The sequence below is a fragment of the Bombyx mandarina genome, chromosome 08 (assembly GCF_030267445.1).
Source record: "Bombyx mandarina strain Sakado chromosome 08, ASM3026744v2".
Lineage (NCBI taxonomy): Eukaryota > Metazoa > Arthropoda > Insecta > Lepidoptera > Bombycidae > Bombyx > Bombyx mandarina.
In genome coordinates, this window is record NC_143215.1 from 9369319 (window position 1) to 9380295 (window position 10977).

Genomic DNA, 10977 nt, shown 5'->3' on the forward strand with positions numbered 1-10977 from the left:
GATTTACAGTATATATTAATCGAAAAATCTATCGTATGTTATTGGTATTATGGCAAGAAACTAGCCGGTTATGCCAATAATATCTGAACAAATTTTGAAGTTAATTAAATCGCGAATCTATTGACTTCTCTTTTTCATCAAATTTAAACCACCCAATGCCGAGTATTCCAATTTCAACAGTCAAGTTATCCTGACTTCTAGCTCAGTCATCATATTATCAATAATCAGTTATTAATCAACAAGCTACAAACATTCCCCCATTCAGCCCACTTGACCCTTTGCCAATAATCATACATTTTGATCTTAATTTTCTATTTAGTGTGTATTTGATCTGTCTATCGAAACATAGGCGTAGTTTAGGTGACCTATCAGGATAACACTAACAAAATAAATAAAAAATTGTTGTTGCATTCTGTCAACTAAAGCGCTGAATCAATCGACACAAGTTTCTGGCCAATTTCTTTTGCGTAACATTACTAATTTATAAAATATATACTTAATAAATACAACAAGTATCCCACGTATTCCTAAGTATTACTGTTTGAATAATATGGTTTTCCGATTGTTTTAGGGTAGTTGTTTATTCGTTGTTTCGGCATCGGGAAGTGTATCTTAACACTCTGTATAAACAATTTTTGACCTTGAGTGGAACATTTTTAAATAAAGGGAATATTAGAAAACTGTAAGTGAATTTTCTAATTCAGAAACATTGTAAAGAAAACAAATACCTACGACGAGAATCATGAATATTGTGAAAGCATTTTGAGAGCGCAACCCATTTTCTTTTTATTGTTGAAGTTAGAATCGGGTATTTTATAAAAAAAAGCAGAATAGTTACATCGAATTATTGAAATGAGACTTATTGGAAAAATGTAAAAATGAAAAGGTCAAGGACCTGCTGCTTCATTTGGCGTTTATCAACTTCAAGTAAACTTTTGATTCGATAGAGACCGGGGCTGTATTGCAGTCTCTCCAACAGTTGAGTATCATCGAAGTGTAGAAGTTTTTGTGTGAAAACACGTCAGTCTGATTACAGGATTGAGGGTCTATCTTCAGCTAGGCATGAAACAGGGAGATTAATTCTCGGAAATATTAGCAGAGGCTAATATTTGGCACTAGTTTTTGCCCGCGACTCCGTCCGCGTGGAATAGTTACTTTGGCATAACGCTAAATTTTACCCGTGACTTCATTTACGTAGAAAGTGAAAATATTTTGAAACATTCTTTATTGGTGCTCCACTTGTATCGGTCTCATGATGTTATATAGCCTATAGCCTTCCTCAATAAAAGGGCTATCTAAGACTGAAATAATTTTTCAAATTGGACGAGTAGTTCCTGAGATTAGCGCGTTCAAACAAATAAACTCTAGCTTTATAATATTAAGTATAGATTACAGAGGTGGTGGGGATGTTTTCAATGCTCTGAACTGGAAATTATCATCATTATCATAAACGGAGAGTAGATACATTCTGTTTCCCAAAGACATCGCAGTTATCGCTAAGACCGTGTATAATCTCATTACAACGCTCAATAAAATCAGTAAGGCCATTATTCAATCGGGTTCTTAGTGTGATCATGAAAAAGACAAAAGTTACGCCTGTGGCAATCGACGTAGCCTGAAAAATAGTGGCCGGGGTCAAAAAGTTCTTGACGACCACCCGCCGGTCGGTACAGCGTGAGTAGCCGACAAGGTTTACCAAGACCCTGATAAATTTCCTGAAAATCTACTGGATACGGACAGTGCAGGACATGCCATTTTTGTAGGGTAGGGTAAGCCTATGTCTATTGGTGTTTCTCTATAGGCTGATTATATAAAAATGTAGTCCTTTTATTCAAGGTTATTAAATTAAGGTTATGAAACATAAAAAATGATAAAAGTAAACTACATCCATAATTTTATGTTTTGCTTGTTTTTAATTTTGCACAGATTATAATGGACGAGGTTATAAACTATAATGGAATTGCATGTCTTTCGTTGTTTTAGTGTAATTATTATTTTCGAAACCATTCATAGCAATTTGATTCATATACCCACTATGCTTAATGAAATTTCTGAATCACATTCTTGCCTTGATATAATATTTTTTGATGGTAATGTAATATGATATGTCCTTCTTCAAACGAGGCTTGTGGAGAGTATTAAGCGGTAGGCAGCGGCTTGGCTCTGCCCCTGGTATTGCTGAAGTCCATGGGCAACGGAAACCACTCACCATCAGGTGGGCCGTAGGCAGACGAGCGCCCACAAGGGCAATAAAAAAAAAATATTTTGGAACTGACGCAGCGATGACAATAGAACAAACATGCGACTATGCTAACTTAATTTAATATAGTAATAATAAATTTATGATTTAATATGCACGAAATTATTATATCGTTTGCAAGGTAAGCCGACATTTATTTCACATCTATTGTTTTTCAGTCCTCATAACTACTCCTTTTCCATTACAATTATGTTAGAATTTCGATGGTTGTGCGGACACCAGTATGAATTATTTGAATTTGAGGTAGAAGCTATGTAATGCACATTAGGAAATATGTATATGAAATATATACTTTGTTCCAATGTAGGAGTAGGCGCCAAATAGCTAATAATATTTCATTGTCACGCGGGGCCTCTCTAGTCTCTAATGATTATCACAAAAGGGTTGTCGTTCGACGAATTTTTAAAATATAAGGTAAACCCAAATCCACCACATCTGTCAGAAATCTGTCGCGCCAATTTATAGAAAGAACAACAAGCAAAAGTAGAAGATTCGGTGTAAATGGTTTGATTCACTTTAAGCTTGAATTGAGACAATGTACGTTAGAACAACAATCCAAGGAAGCGAGGCATAAAATTATTTCCTGTTTTGGTTGAACAAATTTTAACCCACAAACCGATAATTTAGATCACGTAAAAAAAGAAACGTTAAATTATGAATGTAATTTTTTGGTTCAATGCAACCTAGCTCAATTCATGACCTGGAACACATTTAATTGGCAAATTTGGCATAAAGTATTATATTTTTTGCGGTGATCGATAATTTATGTAGATGAGAGACGTAAACCACGAGGGTAGGTTTATTTTCATGACTAGATTAAAGAAAAAGCGTATTTTCAAGTTTAAGATCGTCGGCCTATTAAGGAAAAACTTCCCTTTCTCAATTTTCTCAATCTGTTACCTCAGCATGCTTATGGTCCCAGTCACTCACTGCCGCAGTTTATAGCACAAGCCTTTAATAACCATTCTTCTTCTCTTCTTCTCAATCGTGTCACTCTTGACAGAGTGGTCGTGATCGTCATGTAGTGTTGGAAGGGGCAGACTTGATGCGTCTCATCCGCCACCTCTCCCTGCTCGAGGCCATTCTACTGGACTCATGGGACCTCCCACTGCAGTTTTAACTTGTCGGTCCGCCGCATTGGTGACCATGATAATAACCATTATCCAACTGCAAGCCAGCCTCCCAGCTTTGACATATCCGTCGCAGCTGACCTATCGTCAATGAACACACTGAATGCCTGATCATGTCGCTACAGACCACTGTAACCAAGGACCCGATCATCAACACTTGAGGTCACACATTACCGGTGTGGTAGTTTCCCACTACGTGAACTGCTCGTAGTACTCACGCAGCATTCAATCTCAGTTCGACAGCATTTAATTGATATTAAAGTAGTAGAACTATTGAGCAATACATTAGCAATTGACAGAACAAATTTTAATGTTTGTCGACAAATTTTTATTAATACGCTTTTATTAGCCTCAGACGTATGTATGTTTGTAACGGAATCTTTGGACATGATTTTGACCCCCTTTAAAACGTCGGATTAACTCGAAATTTGGTATACTTGTTAAGGACCGATGACAATTCAAAATTAAAAATTTTTATGAAAAAATTGAAAATCAACTAAAAAATGAAAAATAAATAATAGTTTAAAAAAACTAACAAAACACTTTTTTTTTTACATTAAAATCCTTTTTTCTTACATTGTTTTTAATAAAAATCATCAAAATTTATTTTCTATTTTTTAGTTGTATTTTCTATAAAAGCGTTTTTTTTTTTTTTTTAATACAATTTTAATATACAGAATAAAGGAAATAGCTTTTATTTTGTGTTCAAAGAAATTAACTGGGTCGCATATTTAGTTTTATGGTTACTTATTGTACGTACTATATTACAATTTTGTTAAGCAAGGACATCAACAGCGAAAAGAAGAGCCTGTGCAAAATCAAACGTAGAGAGGAATTTCATTCGCCGTGAAACTCGAATTTTAAATGAGCTCTTTGAGATTTCGTTCTCAACTGGATATAAACGAATAAGAAGGCTAGATGTTTTGCCGTAGGTGTATTGCATTTAGTTGTATAGGTCCCATTGAAATGCAGAGTTTTATCATGGCATGGACATCTGGTTCGTTAGTTGCACGCGGCCGTCTGTAAGTATATTGAACTTGCTATCGGCGTTAGAGACGCAATAGCTTGAGTATATTGCGCAGGAAAACATTATTAGTTATTAAAAAAACTTTAAAGACTATTCAAGAAAATGTTTTGATTATATGCAAGCTGTATTTTAAAAGAAGAATTCGAATCGAGAGATATCGATAAGTTAAACACAAAATTATAGTAACACGAAAAAACGTGTGAGTAAAGTATGGTTTTGTACTAGTGAATTGTTTTGTGATTATATTTCATTGCTTTCACGGAACTAGTATTTTTTTTAAATGTAATAACGTAACGTAATGTAATAAATGTATAACCAATGAGACCAATCATGTAATTTTGAAATTAAACTTTTTTTCACGTTAAGTCTAAAATAAATTAGTCGCTTGCAATAAATAAACGCTCTGTAACAAACTGCTACAATGTTACTAAAGTTTTTATCCAAAAGGATATTCCGTTTAGGTAATATTAATATTTACGATGGTAATTTATAGGACGTGAAGTCATTACCGGTCTTCAGATAGCGTTACCTTTTGTTATTGACTAGAGAACCTCTATACTTAGGTATTCTCGTAAAATAGTGCAAAGTATGAAGCACTTAAACACTAAAACTTTATAAGTAGTGTACATTTGAGTTGAACTTTTTTTTTATTGCTTAGCTGGGTGGACGAGCTCACAGCCCACCTGGTGTTAAGTGATTACTGGAGCCCATAGACATGTACAACGTAAATGCGCCACCCACCTTGAGATATATGTTCTAAGGTCTCAGTATAGTTACAACGGCTGCCCCACCCTTCAAACCGAAACGCATTACTGCTTCACGTTAAAAATAGGCAGGGTGGTGGTACCTACCCGTGCGGACTCACAAGAGGTGGTCTAATGAAATAAAAAAGTGAGTCCTGGAAAATTTTGGATTGACCTTTTTCATAATGCTTTATTAATATATCTTTCTTAAGCCACTGATCGTTGGTTTTTAGTGTGAAATTCACGAAGTTGTTATTTTTACCTGTTTATTGGACAAATAAAGTAAACATATAAATACAAATACAAATTATCTGAAATATTTCAATTATGCAATACTTTTATTCGAAGCTGTACCGCATTTTTATTGCCTAATTAGTGATGTGAATCATTAATTTTTAGCAGTTTGCTTTTAAAATTAGCTTACGTAAAAAGGAACGAAGATCGCGGCTTTATTTAGTGTTAAAACGGATTTAATTGGCGGTCGTGGCTCGCAAATTGTTAACTCGCGCCGAGAAAGTGTTCGTATTCACGGAGATTTCTAATTTTAAGTTAAATACTATTTTGTACTTCGTTCGATTTTTAATTTTTAATTCAGACACAATTCGTAAAATGGTTTGAAATGTGATGATCGTTTGTATATATTTACTTAGCATATATAGTTACTGCACCTTTTTTTTTTACTTCCTAATCTGATAGCTTTGAGAGGCTATTTCAGCGTAACCTTAACTTGTAGGTGAAATAGCTTCTCAAGGCTATCAGCTTAGGTAGGAAATAATAAAAAACATCGCTGAATTGTCAAATGGAGAAATTATTTGACTTAGCAACCTCTCCTTAAATTGACCAAAAGCCAACTGCACCAAACCAAATATATTATTATTACATGTATAAATAATACGGATTGAGTGGTATTTTTACGATAAGTCAGAAAACATAGTCACAAAACCTTTAAAACATATATTAATTTAAAAGACAAATAAAAGTGATAATAAATTAAATTCAAGCTAAATTGCACGTTACGCGGTGGCGGTGTGAGTAAGTAAAAAAGCCCTGTGGTCAATATAAATTGAATTCACAATACGTATTGAGAGGTCGTTACAGTGATATGTGGATCTTCACCGGGAAACATTTTAAGCATTGCTTCGTACCGCACTAATGAGTTATAACCAGTGTTTAAATAAAATGCAGACGTGCCGCATTTCTCACTGACGAACTTTTGTGAGTTTGTTAATGAGTTTCATAATAAGCCCTAATGTTAAAAAAAAACTGGTGAGGTGCCAGCAATGTAACCTCGACGTTCTGTGCCTCATTAAAGTAAATATTGAATATAATTTATATCTGCTTCACATATAATTTTACATGTATTGGATGTTTTGTTCGTCTTTGAGACGTTGAATGTTTTACGTGGCTTGTAAGTCAGATGATTGAAACGTAAAGTAACTGGAAAATATTATGTGAAACAACGTTTGATTAATAATATGTTTTGAAATGTTTTCAATTGACTTCAACAAGGCTATGTACTTAAAAAAATACTTCTTCGAAAATTAGAGTAACTGACGTCTTACTTATGAAATTATGCCAACTACTTAAGCATTGCTATTAAACATTGCCTTTTGAAGTTATCGTGGCCTAAAGGATAAGACGTCCGGTGCATTCGTATGTAGCGATGCACCGGTGTTTGAATCCCGCAGGCGGATACCAATTTTTCTAATGAAATACGTACTCAACAAATGTTCACGATTGACTTCCACGGTGAAGGAATAACATCGTGTAATAAAAACCAAATCCGCAAAATTATAATTTGCGTAATCACTGGTGGTAGGACCTTTTGGGAGTCCGCACGGGTAGGTACCACCACCCCGCCTATTTCCGCTGTGAAGCAGTAATGCGTTTCGGTTCGAAGGGTGGGGTAGCCGTTGTAACTATACTGAGACCGTACAACTTATATCTCGAGGTGGGTGGCGCATTGACGTTGTAGATGTCTATGGGATCCAGTAACCACTTAACACCAGGTGGGCTATGAGCTCGTCCATCCATCAAAGCAATAAAAAAGAAATTATATTTCCTTTATTGTCTTATCTCTATCCTTGGCTAGTTTAGTGGGGCGGTAATTAATGCCCATGATTGTTGGACCGAGGGCCGTGGATTCGATTCCAACATCAGGAAGACATTCGTGTGATGAAGAATTTTTTTACTTTGTCTAAGTGATTAATATCTACCGACTTTCACAAAAAAAGAATAAACAGCAAAAGTTAAGAGACAAATAGGCATAGAGGGAGATAAGAACTTAATTTTTTTCCAAGATTTATTAAGTATGGGCAACCACGTAAAACCTGAAATCTTTTGGAATTCACATGTATTTAGAATTTTAAAAGGTTAATTAAGTCGATTCCCGCTAATCGGGCTACCAAGAGATTTTTATTAAACATGCGATAAGAAATCTCACGTCAATCAAGAAATTCAAGTAACTTTTAAGTCGTGTTGGTCAAAAGGAACCTCTAGATACGTTCTCAACGATTTTGTATATTTTTACGACGATCATTTTGTATAATGATTACGGCTTGATTACTGTAAATACATGCTAAAAGCAGTCCGTGGAAGGTTAAAAGGGGTTTGTTTTTTATATGTGCTGCGGTTGCAATCTCAATAAACCAATTTGCGACGACGATTCAACGTGAAGACTGTGGTTGTATTCCTTCGAGTTTATTGGCTTTTGTTCGGGACATTGGCTTATAAGAATGCTAAAAATGGGACATCTAAAGGATAGCTCTCTTTTACGTTGTGATTGAGAGTTCAGGGCTGGAGTTGTGATTATCGTGCTCATAGACTAACATATGTTTGTCTTGCATGAGGTCATTGGTCCAAAATTAGGCATAATATAATGTTTTGACTTTGTGTTCACCGGTATTTTTATGATTGACGGCGGGTTAACAACACATACGTATATTTATCGAAAGCGATTAGTTGCATGACAGAAAGTATTGAAGGTCAACAAAATTTCTTCATTTTATATATGTATATATATATATATATATTGTTTTTTTTCTATTCTACTTATGCTGATAGTCTTGAGAGGCTATTTCAGCTTCGCCCTGACATGTAGGTGAGCTCCCGGGGCTCAAACTGGAGTGAGCAAGCAAGCAAGAGCAGTGCTTCGCAGAATCTACCACCGGATCGGAAACGCGACCCACTGAGAAGATCCGCCGAGAAACTCAGTGGGTTGTGTCTATGGGATTCTTCATAGGCGAAATTGTCTTCAGAGAAACGTGCGACTTTAAAATATGGTTTATATGAAAAGAAGCTCGTAAATTTCTTGAATTTTTTTATTGCTTATCGCTTTTATTGCTTTTACAAATATACAGTAAATGATTCTGTATCGACGTTATTGGCACGAAGTCGAAGAATGTACAAGCTACGTAAACATTAAAAAATTGTGGATAATAGCCGTGGGACTGTGAGTGTACTTTCATATTGTCAATATCTGGGTTACTCGTGCACAGCACACGTTTTCACACTGTTTAAATGCCATTAGTAATATTGGTTCTTCAGAAATTTTTCTAATGAAATACGTACTCAACAAATGTTCACGATTGACTTCCACGGTGAAGGAATAACATCGTGTAATAAAAATGAAACCAGCAAAATTATAATTTGCGTAATTACTGGTGGTGGGACCTATTGTGAGTCCATGCGGGTAGGTACCACCGCTCTGTCTATTTCTGCCGTGAAGCAGTAATGCGTTTCGGTTTGAAGGGTGGGGCAGCCGTTGTAACTATATTTGCTTTAATAAGTCATATGGTCTCAACTATACTTGAGATCATATAACTTATTAACTATACTTGAGACCTTAGAACTTATATCTCAAGGTGGGTGGCGCACTTACGTCGTAGATGTCTATGGGCTCCAGAAACCACTTAACACCAGGTGGGCTGTGAGCTCGTCCACTCATCTAGGAATAAAAAAAAATAAAAAAAAGAATGTATAGTTACTAACCTATTCAAGTCCACTCTCATAGGGTTAATCTTAACAGGTCTACAGATGGTCTCAGCTGCTGATGGTAAGGCATTTTGTGAGGCCGCACGGGTAGATAATACCACATTTCTTATGTTTGCAATCAGGAATGCGGTTTGAAGGGCAGGGCTACTGTTTTGTACTATGAAACTGTCACTTAGAATTAATGCCTAAAGATGGATGGCGGTATTTGGGCTCCGGTAACTATTTACCGCCACGTGGGCTATGAGCTCTTTATCCAATCTAAGCAATACAAGCAAGTAATAAAAACAATACGTCTGACGTGATGTACCGGAACCCATAAATGCCATGACGTGAATGATCCCTTTTACTGATATATGTGGTCGAATTCTTGAGCCCTTGAAATCTTAAGCTCTGGTTAAACAAAATTCAAAGTTTCTGAGCCTGAGATATCCTTCCGTGCTACCAGAAACCCTTCGATCTCAAAAACACCATATATTTATTAAAAAAATCTAATTATACATCCGTAATTCATATAATAATATAACATCATAGCAATAATATGGCATAGAAAAAATATACTAATTACAAATAAAAATCTCAGTACTTAGTGGCGATTCAAAACATTCATAAAAACTCGGAATGTCAATCAATCATTCGCAGATTACACATCCTCTATTCAGATATTTTGGCTACATGGTAATATAATTTTTTTTATGAAGACACATAATTGTTGGATTTTATTTTGTTTATTTGGAATTAGATTAAGTCACTACTATTATAAAAGCTTGCTTTTGGCTTGTCCTTGGTTGTTCTTCTTAATTTTTAGAAGCATTTATGTTTTTTTGAGAAAAAATGTAGCATTTAATCATAGCTTTTATATTTTGCATTAATTTTTAAGAAAACTAAAACTGACTTAAGATACTCACTGCGTTGAGAAATTATTGGTAGCATATAAATAATTTAAATTAATTATTTTTCTATTATAGACATAGTACAAGTGTTCATACATTTCGTAATGTATTTTAATCAGATGTAGCTGAAACCGATTTTTTGTGGAGAAAAACTAATGCGTACATATTAATCAAATTTTGCATTGCGAAAGCGTAAAAGGTTCTTCCATATTAAATTCCTTTGAAGCTTTACTATGTATGGCCTTGTTTTTTTCTATGATGTCAAAACAAATAGGTTAGCCGTCGTAATCTCAGTTTATGATCTTGCTTTCATGGTGGCCAACGCAATGCCTTATTGAAATTCCACGCCTAAGGACACTACTGTCCGAGCCAGAATAAAAACATAAGGCCGTTATGAAAGTGCTATTCAGTAAATTAATTTCGCTAAAGTAAAGTAGTTGGTAGGACCTCTTGTGAGTACGCGCGGGTAGGTACCACCACCCTACCTATTTCTGTCGTGAAGCAGTAATGCGTTTCGGTTTGAAAGGTGGGGCAGCCGCTGTAACTATACTTGAGACCTCAGAACTCATATCTCAAAGTGGGTGGCGCACGGCATTTACACATCACCCTTTTCACTAGTTTAGTTTGAAAGAAACAATATAAATAATATTGTCCTCTATAAATATAATACTTTAATGGCATACTAGTGACCACCATACCTCGGTTTACCTCTGGATTGTTCGTTCGCCTTTTAAGGCAATAAAAATACTATAACGCTAAGATCCAGAAACTTAAAAAATCGCGGTCATTATTTATAACAAGTATTGTTGTGGTCAAACATAGTTCACGGCTTCTCCCATCTATCTCGTTCTGCAGTGTCTCTGGAATACTGCTGCAGTACATCGAATGCTGATTTCATTTGATCTATCCATCACATGCGTGTTCTCTTGCGTGG